Source organism: Penaeus monodon, chromosome 29 (genome assembly GCF_015228065.2).
Source record: "Penaeus monodon isolate SGIC_2016 chromosome 29, NSTDA_Pmon_1, whole genome shotgun sequence".
NCBI lineage: Eukaryota > Metazoa > Arthropoda > Malacostraca > Decapoda > Penaeidae > Penaeus > Penaeus monodon.
The window spans coordinates 7423829-7424596 of record NC_051414.1 but is presented as its reverse complement, the minus strand read 5'-3'; positions in this window follow the sequence as shown (position 1 = coordinate 7424596).

Sequence of the window (768 nt, the reverse complement as noted above, 5' to 3'; positions counted from 1 at the left end):
GAAAAGATACAAAATTATTTACTTGAAAAAAAAAATATGGAGAGCAAGAAAAAGGTCAGCGGAGAAATATTCCAATAGGAAATGTCTCAAAAAAGAAAAGTCCCCCCCTGCAGTGTGACGTCATCAGTCACCTGGATGCTGGTGCCACAGATGGATGATCTCGCTCGATCGGAGCATCCGTCATCGTCGCGTATGCATACCCTTGCCCACTCTTAGCACCCCTCTCCCCCCTCTCCCTCCCTTAGAATCCTGCCTCCTCCCTCCCTTGCCCCTATCTCTCCCTCCCTTTGCATCCTCCTCTCCCTCCCTTGCCCCTAACTCTCCCTCCCTTAGAATCCTCCCCCTCCCTCCCTTGCCCCTACGTCTCCCTTCTTTACCCATTTCCTTTTCCCTTAGCCCTTAATCTTCCCTCTCCCCTTCCCTTAATTTATTCCTCTATCTCACTCTTGCCTTTTCTTATCACCATTTCTTTGCCTTACTCCTCTCACTCGCCCTTTCTTGCCTCTCACCCCCTCCCTCTCCCTCTCTTCTTGCCCTCCTCCTCTCACTCTTTCTTTCTTGCCTCTCCCTCTCTCCTTGCCTCACTCCCTTCTCTCTTTCTCTCTCTCTTGTTTCTCTCATTCTCCCCCATTTCTCCTTCTCTTTATCCTTACCCGATCACCCTGCCTTATGCCATTCACCCTGTCCTTCCCTTAACCCTAACCCCCTCACCCCCTCCCCCCTTTCCCCCTCTCCCTGAGACCTAAGGTACAAATTATGACGTCACGC